Source organism: Mesocricetus auratus, unplaced genomic scaffold, assembly GCF_017639785.1.
Source record: "Mesocricetus auratus isolate SY011 unplaced genomic scaffold, BCM_Maur_2.0 Super-Scaffold_100003, whole genome shotgun sequence".
Classification (NCBI taxonomy): Eukaryota; Metazoa; Chordata; class Mammalia; order Rodentia; family Cricetidae; genus Mesocricetus; species Mesocricetus auratus.
The window spans coordinates 47,060,588-47,073,084 of record NW_024429188.1 but is presented as its reverse complement, the minus strand read 5'-3'; positions in this window follow the sequence as shown (position 1 = coordinate 47,073,084).

Genomic DNA, 12,497 nt, shown 5'->3' with positions numbered 1-12,497 from the left:
CTGCTTGTTGCTAGCAAAACAGAGCCCACCTGAGAAAAATGCTGCTACCAAAAATCTGTGCTTCTCTCCGTTCTTCCGTTTCTAAAATTCCTTTAAAGCTTTTGTCATTCTACATGGAAATTCATCATCCCACTCCTGATCACCAAATGGGCTTCTTGGAGACATTGCCTGTTACCACTGGGTAGGTAACGATGTCATTCATCATATCCTTGGTACAGTGGTTCACTCTATGCTAGCCATTGATGTTTCTGGAAGTCTAGTATCTCAGTCTTTTTAGTATTGGTTCTAGAGAGACAACAAGTCATAAACAATGATAAAAATACATTTCTATATGATGGGGAAACCCACAGAAACAGCTGACCCGAGCTAGTGGGAGCTTACTGTCTCCAGACTGACATCTGGGGAACCTGCATAGGACCAAACTAGGTCCTCTGAATGTGTGTGACAGTTGGGTGGCTTGGGCAGTTTGTGGGGCCACTAGCAGGGAAACCAGTATTTATCCCTAGTGCATGAACTGGCTTTTTGGAACTCATTCCCTAGGGAGAGATACCATGCTCAAGCTTTGATACAGGAGGGAGGGGCTTGGTCTGTCTCAAAGTGATGGTGACAGACTTTGTTGACTGCCCATGGGAGGCCTCACCTTCTTTGAGGAGTATATGGGGGTGGGGGGAAGGTGGGGAGGAGTAGGAGGAGTGGAGGGAGGGGAACTGGGATTGGTATGTAAAACGAGAAAAGATTGTTCTAAAAAGAATAAAAAGAAAAAACCCATCTCTAATCTGCTGGGAGAAGTTAGCTGATATGGTTGGATTCTTCTAAGGCTCCATTTTTATATTATAAGATACAGTATACCTTCCATAGTCATAGTAGTTGCTGTTTGTCACTGTAGGGTAATGGGAAATTATATCATTTTTATTGTACTTGACTGTTCTAAAATATAAACTTTGTGTAAGGAGGAGTCAGCTAATGGGAGTGAGAGAAACTTTATCATGCCCAACACTATGATTTGTTTACATGTAGGAGTCAGGAAAACAAAGGAGTCTGGGCCTACTAGCTAAGTCAGAGGTAGAAAACACCAATGTCTTTAGGGACAAGAGGTACTACAAATGCAGGAACAAGCTGACAGTCTTAAGGAATGATAGGATTATGACACAGAGAGATGCTGCTAAAGGCCTTACATCTTTTTGTATTTTAAGCAATTTCAAACATACAAAAATTAAAAGAATAATATAAGGCTATGCTATTCTTTTTTTTTTTTTTGGTTTTTACGAGACAGGGTTTCTCTGTATTGTTTCGGAGGCTATCAGTCCAGCCCGGCCTCGAACTCACAGAGATCCACCTGCCTCTGCCTCCCGAGTGCTGGGATTAAAGGCGTGGACCCCCACCGCCCGGCAAGACTATGTTATTCTTATATCGTTAACTACCTAAATTTGGTACTTGCTAATATTATGCATATTTATGTATTCGTGTCTGGTTTTAGATACCGTTCTAATTTTAATAATGATGACCATGCTTTCTAACAAAACAAAACTTCAGATTTGCCCCAAGATTTGTGAACAGTGAGGGGTGGCTGGGACAGAAGCACAGACATGCCTGAAGAAGTCCTGGTAGTCCAGTCAACACTAAGGATCTGACATAGAACAAAGTGAACCAGCAGAAACTAACATGGCCTTCCAGTTGTCTCCCATCCCCCTTATTTCTGGAAACAGTATATAATCCTTTACAAATCTGTTCATGTTTTTCTCTCTTTTTTATTTTACTTGTGCTTTTATGAAACATCATACATATAAAGAGCTAAAAGTATAAGTAAACATATATGTCTCTATCACCCAGAATAAATGTTACTGGATTGAGGGGGTATCTCAGTGATAGAATATATGTACCTTGCATTTACAAGGCTCTTGGTTTGATCCCCAGTACTGTAAAAGAAATCTAAAAGAGAAGAAAGTGATAGTACTAATAACTTCCAATGTCCTTTTTATGCTCTTAGCTCATCTGATTCCGCTGTCCACCTGCACCATGAGCAACCACTATATTGATGTTTGTCTATTATTCTGTATTTGTAATTTTACCCCATATGCATGTAAGTCTCCTAAATAAAAGATATTATAAGTTTCCCTGCATTTGATATCGACACCCCTCAACGTATGATTGTTTTAATACTGATAAACTCACTAAAACATACTGTAAGTTGAAATGAACTTAATACCCCTGACCTGACAAGCATTATAGCCTACTAACATAGCACACTGTAGAATATTTGTTCTTTCTTCTTGATTGTGTGGCTCATTGGGAGCAGTGAGTCACTGTCACTGCTAAGTATCACGAAAGAGAATCACTGACCAGGAGAAAGACTCAAAATTCAAAATATAGTTTTTAGTTAGTGTATGTCATTTTGTACTGCTAAAGTTGAAAGACTGAAAGTGAAATCACCATTGAACTCAGTGTGGTAAGTAGTTTTCTGTCACTGCGTCAAAATACCTAAGACAACCCCCTTATAGAGATGAAAGCTTTATTTTTGTTTGTGGTTTCAGATGTTTTAAATGCTCATTTGGGGGCCCTTTTCATGGTGGGAGAGTGTGGCAGAGGAGACAGACAGGAAGGTGCCAGATTCTCAGTAACCCTTTCAAAGACACACTTTAAAAGACCTAGCTGCATTCTAACCGGCTTCACCTCCTAAAGGCTCTAGTGTCTCCCAATATTACTAAACTGAGGATCAAACTTTTAACAGCCCATGGGCCTTTGCGAGTCATTTGCAATGAAAACCATTGCCCTCAGGGATTGTCTGTACACACACACTTATATATTACAAGGACTGTTGATAGTTGCTGGCACACAGCTAGGTGTTCCATGTTTGTTTGAGTTCTTTGTTTCGTACTTTATAGATTGTCTTTGCCTTCCTTAAGAATTTTAAATTCTAAATTTTATTGTTGTTAATGTATCAACCCTTTCCTTTACTTCATTTAATTTTTAATTTTTAGTACTGCATTTTCATCATTTCTACCCCCCCACCTCCTCCAACCAACTCTTCCCGTGCCCACAACTACTTTTCAAATTCACAACTTCTTTAGTTATTATTGTTAAACACACACACACCCTACTGAGTCCAATTTAGTGTTGCTTATATGTGCATGTGTTTGGAGCTGACCACTTGGGATAATACTTACCTTTGAAGTTTGAATTTTGGGGTGTAATTTTATAAACCCTTTCACTTTGAGACTATGAAGACCTTTAAACATTTTTTTCAAAGGTTTGAATTTTTTTCTAAAAATTATTACTTTATGGGAAGGGGGGTGCTATAATCCAGGCAAACCTGGCCCTACCCCTTGGGAACTTGGCACAGTGTGTCACCCCTCTGTGCATGGCAGGCAGTACCCTGGCTCTGTACACAGGTGAGAAGGTCCCTTTGGGAAACAAGCTCCGCCTACTTTCTCTCTGCTATTTCTTTTTTTTGTTTATTTGTTTTTTTGTTTTACGAGACAGGGTTTCTCTGTATTGTTTTGGAGGCTGTCGGTCCAGCTTGGCCTCGAACTCACAGAGATCCGCCTGCCTCTGCCTCCCGAGTGCTGGGATTAAAGGCGTGCGCCACCACCGCCTGGCTCTCTCTGCTATTTCTGAGGAAGCAGCCCTCTCTGTCTCTGTTTCTCTCTTTCTCTTTTCTCTATTCCTTTACCTCTCCCAATAAACTTTCCACATAAGTTATGTCTGCAGGTCTCCGTCTCTTACAGGCCATTTGTCCCTCACTCACCCTGGGATCTGCCAAAGGTCCCACCCCACTGAGTATTATTATGGGGGCGGGGCACTGAAAAAAAATAACAGGTTGATCTCCACAGAAGTTGGCCTGAGTGCTTCTCAGTCTGCAAATGGACTGGAGCTCAGCTTCCTGCTTCCTCTGGAAGTGCCTCTCTTTTTGATTTCAAATCAGAACTGAACATCCATACTCACCCCCAACCTCCTCACTCTTGATGCCTCATATTTTCTCTAGCTAAGATGTGTTGGAAAGAAGTATAAGTCCAAGATACTTTATATCTCATTCATCTGTTCAAGAAATATTCAAATACTTACTATGTGCTACCTGTGCTGCACTTCATAGTATAGGAAGTACATTGGTTGCAGGAGGGACGTAGACAAAACTCTGTGTTCATTACCATGTTTATATTCTAGGGAAGAAAGTCAGCAACTAACAAACACATAGCATGCTATGTACAATATAATAAAATAATGCTAAGTAATACTGTGGATTGTGAGATAAGCTCAATCAGACTGACCAAGATGGAGAATGAGGTGCAGTTTTAAATAGGTTGATCAGGGAAGACCCATGGCATCTAGAGGGAGTGGTATCACTGACAGAGAAGACAGCAGCTACAAAGGGCCTTGAGTTAAGAGCATGCATAACTTGTTCATGGAGCAGCAAGTAGGCCAGTGTGCTTGAAACATAGTGAGCAACAATAAACAATAGGAAGTTGAGCGTTAGAGCAATGATTCACTTAGTCATGGCCAGTTTGTAAAGATGTAAGTTATCTTGAGTCATCAGTAAATGCTTGTTAAGCATAAGCAAAGCCTGGGGATTAGTTTTGTTCATTTTCAGGTACTGTTGTTAATGAGATTAAAGCTGCATTTCCCAGCCTCTAAAAACTTCCCTATGCTGTTCTTCTACTTGAAATACCTCTTCAGCTCAGCCTAGAAACCAGTCATTGGGCTGGGGAGGTGGTTTAGCCAATAGACTGCTTGCTGTGCAAGCAAGAGGGCCTGAGTTCAGATCCCCAGAATCCATGTAAAAGGAAGTATGTACCTCTGATCCCAGTACTGAAAAGTAGAGACAGGAGGAAGCTGGGAAATTGCTGGCCAGGCAGTCTAGCTAGTCAATGATCTATAGGCTCAGTGAGACGTGCTGTCTTTAAAAATAAGGGGAAGCAGGGCATAGTGGCACACGCATTCAGTCCTAGCACTTGGGAGGCAGAGGCAGTAGGATCTCTGAGTTTGAGACCAGGCTGGTCTACAGAGCAAGTTCCAGGACAGCCAGTGATACAAAGAAAAACTAACAACAAACCTCCAGTAAATAAATAAATTAAATACGGCAGAGAGTGAAAACTTTCAGAAGCTTGTCTGGCTGAAGTGAGGTGTCTCAGACTGGACACTGAAACTGATTTCTTTGGAGTAAGAGAGACAACAGAATGGTGAGGGTTCCCAGCACTAGAGACGGACAGCAGGCTGGGGTCTCTGAAGAGAGGAATCAAAACCTGTGTGACAGAATGTTTTTTTTTCCTGATACCTTTTTGAGGATGGGGAGGTTATAGATCAGAAGCCCGCAGTCAGGCTCTCTGATTCCCAGGTGTGGTGAGCAGGGTGTGGTACTAATACTCATTTTAATGGAAACTCACTTCTCAGATGACAGATTCTGGCTCCAGGCAATCGATAAGCTAGGGACTCACTGGCAGTGTCTCAATAGGGTGCCTGTCAACATCTGTGAAAGAGAGAGCAGCAATTAGAATCTACCATTACACTCTTACAGAGAGCAATACAGGAAGACATTGCCTGATGTTGACTGCTGGCCTCCACACAGGCCTATATACCTGTGTTTTATACACACACACACACACACACACACACACAGGTACACACCCAGGCACACACACACACATACACATGCATAAACACTCACAGGTACACCCACACAATAAAAAAAGGCCACTCATCATCTTGACTCCTTCTAGTTGCAGTGATATGAGCACATTTGAAAGAACATATATATACTAGAATGATTTATGTGAATTAGCACATAGGCCGAGTGCACCTAACAGCTCCTTTAAATAAGATGGATATGTATTTTGTCTCTGTGTTATGAGTGGTAGCTTAGCTCTGTGGCTGGGCCATCTCACTTTATGGTCTCATTTTATCTACATGACCTAAACTAGCTGTGTCACAGCTCTCTAGACCACTGTAGTAGTTTCCCTGCTTTTCTATTTGTCTCTTTAAATTTCATTTTCAACAAGCAGCTAGAGGAAGGCTTGTAAACTCTGAGTCCTTTATTGCCATTTCCCTACTCAAAACCTCTCCAGGGATGAGGGTTATTTCTAGATGATGACATGGATGGGTAACTTCCCAGGACATTTTTTTCTTGCTGCTTTAGTTCTTGAGACAAGGTCTCACTATGTAGCCCACATTGCACTTGAACCTTCGATCCTCCTGTCTCAGCTTCTTGTGTCCTGCTGTGATTTAGGTGTGTACCATTATACTAATCACTCTAGGACATGTTTAAGTAAAAAAAAAGTTTATGCAAAACAGCATACAAAGGCTACATTTTGTGCAAGAAGAAGTAAATTGGAATATGTACATATCACAAATACACATAAGAAATGCATGCATATATATTAGAATTTGTATACACACAAATTTCTATATAAACAAATTCTTATAAATATATACACACACATTCACACATACATGTAAATTCTTTTGTTTGCTAAAATAAACTTAGAAGGAAGAAAACATCAAATTAACATAGATGGTTAGCTGTGGGGAGTGAGTGGAAGGGAACTAGGTAGGGAGGTATTATTAGAAATGAGGCTTTTCTGAATATACTGTTATATCAGCTTAAGAAGTGTGGAGAGAATAACAGAAATAGAAAAACATTACTGTGCAATCTCTGAAGAAGCAATAGTGTCAGGCAATGTATGGTCATCATTAGTGACTGCTAGAATCATGAGGTGAAAGGTTTCTTTGGAATGTCACAGTGAAAAGTTTCAGCATGGCATGGTGGCTCACACCTGTAATCCCAGCACTTGGGAGGCTGAGGTGGGAACACTGGGGTTTTGAGGTCATCCTTTGTCCTATAGCAAGTATAAATCATGTCTGGGATACATGAGACCTTGTCTCAGAAAAAAAAATGGGGAGAAAGGAATACAGACTCACACCATTACCATCTGCACTATGGATGAAGAGATAGCTTTGTGTCTCCTGGGTTGAATCTGAATCCACATGAGCCTCAGGCTGACTTCTATTTCACAGGAACAGGGAAAATGAATGAACAAGCTAAAATACATCACAAGGAGGCAAACAGACAAAGCAGGACTATAGGACTTGCTTTTATAGGGAAAGTATGTGAGTTTTTTTTTTCAGAAATCACAAACTGAACAAAGTGGAGTGAAAAGGAACAAAACTAGACAAATAGTTTATATGACACCATAAAAAATTGGGAAACATAGTTTGAAGGTGACTGTAACAACTCAGTTACAGACAGAGTGTTACATTATATGGAGAAATGGTTGATTTTGTTAGTTGTGATAATGGCTTTATTTTTGATGTAAGAAAATAGGCTTTAAAATTTATTGATTATATTTTTAGATGTGACCAGCAGAGCAAGTGATAACAGCAAAATTTGACTAACTGCTGAATCCAGGTGGTAAAATTAAGGAGATTTATTAGCCTGTTCTCCCTACTTTAAACTATCCATTCCTTATTCAGATAAGAAAACATATCCAAAGTCACCCCTGGGTCTGGGAGGTCCTACTTGATCAAGCCCCCATTTACCTCAGACCTTCTGTTCCATTCTTCTCCTATTTGGTTACTGTCTGTTCCCTGACACTTTCATGGCAAGAAAACTCTTCTTCTGGGTGTTTTGATCCCTCTCCCTGGACTAATCTTTCCCCTGAGTAAAGGCCCGAGTCCTCTCACTCAGACCTCTTTTCAAGTAACACATTTCTGGGAGACTCTCTTACTGCTATAGCCATAATGTGATTCCCTGTAACCTACTAATTACTAATTAAACTTTCTTCAATTTTCTTCATGGCAGTAACTGATAGTAACATGATGATAGTGTTGCTTTCTTGTCTGCCTGTCCTTAATTTATTTCAGCTGCCAGCCCAGCATCCTGGCCAGTGCCTGCCACATAATAGGAATTCTACAATTCTGTATTTGAAGAATCTTGAAGACATGGAGCACCACATCAGGACAACACGTCTGCTAACATGCTAATCTTCTAGGAACACAGTGTCCTGGCCTGACGTCTCTATGTCATATGGTATGGGAGATCTTGGGGATAAAGATACGGCATTTAGCAGACTCTGCTTGTCTTCAGGGAGGATTTGTTTGTACAGATGCTTTGTGCCTATTGCCTGGCTGACCTCCAGGCAGCCAGGTTTGTAAAGAGGGTGGGGTTCTCCAGCTATCAGCCTAATTCCTGCTTCCTGACTCACCCAATTCCTCTATTTTCTTCTAGTTACTATGGGAAACAAGAAAGCTGGTTGTTTAGAAACTCTTGGCGAGTCATACTACAGGCCCTAAATTCCCTTTGTGTTTTTCTGCCTTAGCGTATCTGAAGATTGTAGAGTGGAGATTTATGTTCTGGATAGTTTTTTCCATGACAGTCTGGGTCTGGGACCTAGTAGCAAGTTTGAAGGCATCTTCTAACAAAGAATTCTGTCCAATCCCCCATCTACTTCTATACTCTCTCCAATGTCAAGCTTGATCCTTTCATATTCTGCAGTCACAGGACAGAATTCAACTTGGGCCTTTGGCACCCTAAGAATAACTGCTGAGAGATACCTGGGCAGAGACTCCAGTCAACTATTTTGAGCTCTACATATTCTAAAGGATATTAGCTAATAACTGTGCTGTACACTTGGGTAATAGTGTTGTGTCATTGAAATTTGGAACAAGGATGTCACGATTTCCTAATAAATGTTGTCTGGGGCATTCTTCATTATCCCCAGAATCTTCCAAGTGCATTTCGGATATTTTTAATGTTACACTTTTGCTTTTCAGAAATGGACATGACACGTGGCAACTTACTATTGCAAAAAACATTAAAGAATGTCAGAGTAATAAAGTGTATATATCATAAAGACAGCAACCTATGAAATGTTACATAGCTATTAAAGAAAATCTTATTAGGCAGTTGGGGAAATGGCTCAGCTGGTAAAGTGCTTGGCAAACACGCATAAGAAGCTGAGTTTGATCCCCAGCACCCATATAAAAAGCCAGGCAGCCTGTGTCTATAATGTCAGAGTTGTGCAGGTGAGACAGGACACTCTCTATAGCTGCTGACCAGCCAGCCTTGCTGAATTGCTAATAATTCTGGGCCTTGGTTTGTACTTTTCAGCACTGTGAATTTGTGGTAGCATTAGGTAACAAAATGTTCAGTTCAGTCTCATTGATACTTCCTTGCAAACAGCAGTCTTCTTGACTGATTTCTATTAACCTTACCAGAATGACAGTGATCGCTGCTGGACCTGTGAGCACTCTTCCTCAGTTTTGATGTTCTACCCAACAAGTTCTTCTGTATCTGTCATACTAAATGAAATGCCTTCCTTTGATAGCTCACTCTGCTTATTTTTATGTGTTCAAAGAGAAACTGTTTTTGCCAAAACAGTTGCTTGGCTCATTTTCCACTAGTTGGGTCCAAAAATCAAAGGAGTGTATTTCATCTTTGTCATAACTTTTGTTAATATTCTAAACTGATCTCATATATTGGAAAATTGTTGAAAAATTGTTCAATTTGAAGGAAACCGATCAAAATGACTGAAGAAGATTATAAAGGGAATCATATTTCATGACCTCTCCCATTTCAGACTTTCAGTGGTTTCCTATTCAGTAACTTAGAATAGGGCCTGGGGAGATGGGTTAGTTGTTAACACTGGTCTTGTAGCAGACCTAAATTTTATTCCCAGTACAAGCTCAGTCAGCTCACAACTACTTTTAACTCCAGTTCCAGGGAATCTGATATCTATGACCTTTTCAGTCAACACCCCCATACACATGCACATATATACTTATACTTAATTAAAATAAGAAAACAAATATTTAAGAAATAACTTAGAATGACATCCCAAGCACTTGCCCAGACCTATGTAAGTTGATACCTGCTTTCCCTAGGCCTAAACCAATCTCCTATCACTAGTTCACCTGGACCTCAGCTCGTAAATAGTTGATGTTATCAGTATAAGCAGGGCATTGAGCATAGCATTACTGTGAGGATGTTATTTGTGAGTAAAAGGTATTGCCCATAGACATAACTCTGTAGCTCTTATTTCTTATTCTATTCTCTCTCTCTCTCTCTCTCCCTCCCTCCCTCTCTTTCTCTAATTAGAAAAAAATGTAAGTGACAGTATTGACCCACATTGTGTGTGTGTGTGTGTGTGTGTGTGTGTACATTTGTATGCACATATGTGGAGGCCAGATCTTGTGCAGGCCTAGTGTTGGTAACCATAGCTGCTGTGATTTCATGAGTACAATGGCCATGTTGTGTTCAGAAGACAATGTCTCTCAACATTCCCTCTCATCCTCCAGCTCTACATGTTTTCTGCCCCTCTTCTCCACAGGGTTCTGAGTCTTGGGGATAGGGTGATGCAGATTTGCATTTGGGACTAAATACTTAACAGTCCTTGTTCTTAGCACCATGTGTCTTTACATTACCTGTTGCCTTGAGGAAACAAAACTCTTATGAAGACTGAGCAGTACTAAAATCAGTGGGGATAAATGTTATGTATTTATGAGGCTATTTGACAAGGTCTTCATTTAGCAAACCAATAGTAGTTAGTTGTCCCCTAAGGTCTATGAACTTTTGACTCAGTTTAAGTACCAGGTGTGAATTCCCTCCTATGGAGTTGGATTCAAATCTAATCAGAAATATACATGCCACTATTGCGATGGTGGCCATATCTTGACTGGAAGGTTAGTATTGTTATAGAATTCAGGGTCCAGCATTGGATGATTTTACCCACCTCCAGTTGGCCTCCATAGTATCTTACAGTGCTATTAAAGCAGAAAGTTTCCAGGTTAGTTCTAGGTTGATTTTTATTTGTCTCAAAACAAAAGTGTTTGGAGTCTTCATCAATCGGTTCCCTTTTTGTTTGTTTTTCAAGACAGGGTTTCTCTGTGTCTGAAACTCACTCTGTAGGCTAGGCTGGCCTTGACCTCACAGAGAACTGCCTGCCCTGCTTTAAGGGGATTCTGAATTCAACTTATTCTTATTTTGTTTTGAGATGCTTACATGTTCATTTATAAGTGACATTGTTCTATGGCATCCTTTTTGACATGTGTGCTGTTTTTGTTTCAGATTGGCTCCTATCATTAGTAAAAACATGTGAAAGAGGATGTATCTTGATGGCCTTCTTTGGGGTAGTTACATTGGTTCCATTGTTCTGGATGGCACTTTGTACATAATCAAAACTGAATGATTCCTTATACCTTATATAATCAAGGAAAGACGGAATTAAATATAGACCATAAGACTGAAATTTTTAAGGAAAAACACATCTAAGAGAAAATTTTGGCAACCTAGAACTCAGTGAAGTTCACAGACAAGACACCAAAAGCAAGATACTCTTAGAAGGCTGAAGAGCGACTCTTATTAAGATAGCCATACCCTAATCCACAGAAATGGTGAACTAGCACCGTCCCTAAAGATACGCTGTAGAAGTGATTCATTTAAAACTCTAGAGATGGGGAGATTATCCAGGATCTTCTGTGTGGAGATCATGTGTGTTATCATTTGTGTTATTACGTGGGTTCATGGAACATAAAGACAGAATGATCAGAGTTAGAGGATATCTGATGACGATGGCAGAGATGGAGTAATGTCTCTGCTAGTAGAAAGCCAAGAGCTGAAAGATGTGGACAGCCATTAGAGACTAGGGAATAGATCCTTCACAGAGCACTAAGAAAGAATAAAGCAATATCTTAATTCTATCTCAATGACGTCCATTCCTAGGTTTCTGGCCTCCAAGACTGGCAGATCAGTTGTTTTAAAAGTTGTCAAAGCTGGGCTTGGTGGCCCATGTCTGTAATCCCAGGAGTTTGGAGCCAGCCTGATCTACATAGTGAGTTTCAGGCCAACCAGGGGATGTATAGTGAGAACCTGGTTCAAAAAATAGTCACTAAGTTGGTAGCAGTTTGTAGTAGCTTCAGTAGGAAACTCATACAAGTCACGCAAGAGAAAAAAATTCGTAAGTGGGCTTCAACAAAACTGAATTTTTTTGCAAAAGTTCCCATTAAAATGTTGAAAAGAGGGCTGGAGAGATGTCTCAGTTGTTAAGAGTACCAACTGTTGTTCCAGAGGACCCAGGTTCAATTCCCAGCACCTACATGGCAGCTCATAACTGTCTGTAACTACAAGATCTGACACCCTCACAAAGTCATGCATAACACCGATGCACATAAAATAAAATAAGTCATTTTTTAAATGTAGAAAAAAGTTTTTTGTCGTGAAACACACCTGTTATCCCAGTATGGGGGGGAAGGGGGCTGAGACAAAGGGGATTGCCAGTTCAAAGTCAGCTTGGGATACATAGGGAGCCCCAGGCCATCTTAGTCCACATAGCAAGATTCTTTGTCTAAAAAGCTGAAAAGATAATGCAAAGACTAGGAGAAAATATCTACAAGCCATATGTCCAATGAGCAAATTGTATCTAGAATTTATAAAGGACCCACAAAACTCAGTATTGAAGAACAAATCTATGGGCAAATGAAATGGCTCAGAGAGAAAAAGCAGTTGCTGTACA